Raw genomic sequence first — 380 nt, forward strand, 5'->3', positions numbered from 1 at the left:
CGAAGACAGCATCTTCTTGTATCCGGTGTCGATCGTTCCCTGCAACAAGTCCTCCACACTGTAATCATGCTTCAACCACGCGCCGTCCTTCTTCGCCAAGTACAGCGTCAGTTCGCTTGCGTCAAAAGGGAAGCGCTCTTTGTATCGCTTCTTGTCGAAGATAGCCTTCTGCAGCGCTTCCACCTCCGCAGTGCCCTCAATCTCGAGGGAGAACACGCTTCCTTCGCCATACACACCGCACCGCACCTTCATGTTTCTCCTCGACAGAAAGTTCGAGATGGAGAGAAGCAACGAAAGAGATTAGGCACCAGATTCGATACCTCCTCAAATCGATGATGATATTGACGTCATTCTTATCACCATCAACACAAACAGCGTTT

Source organism: Plasmopara halstedii, assembly GCF_900000015.1.
Source record: "Plasmopara halstedii genome assembly, contig: Scaffold_2061, whole genome shotgun sequence".
Lineage (NCBI taxonomy): Eukaryota > Oomycota > Peronosporomycetes > Peronosporales > Peronosporaceae > Plasmopara > Plasmopara halstedii.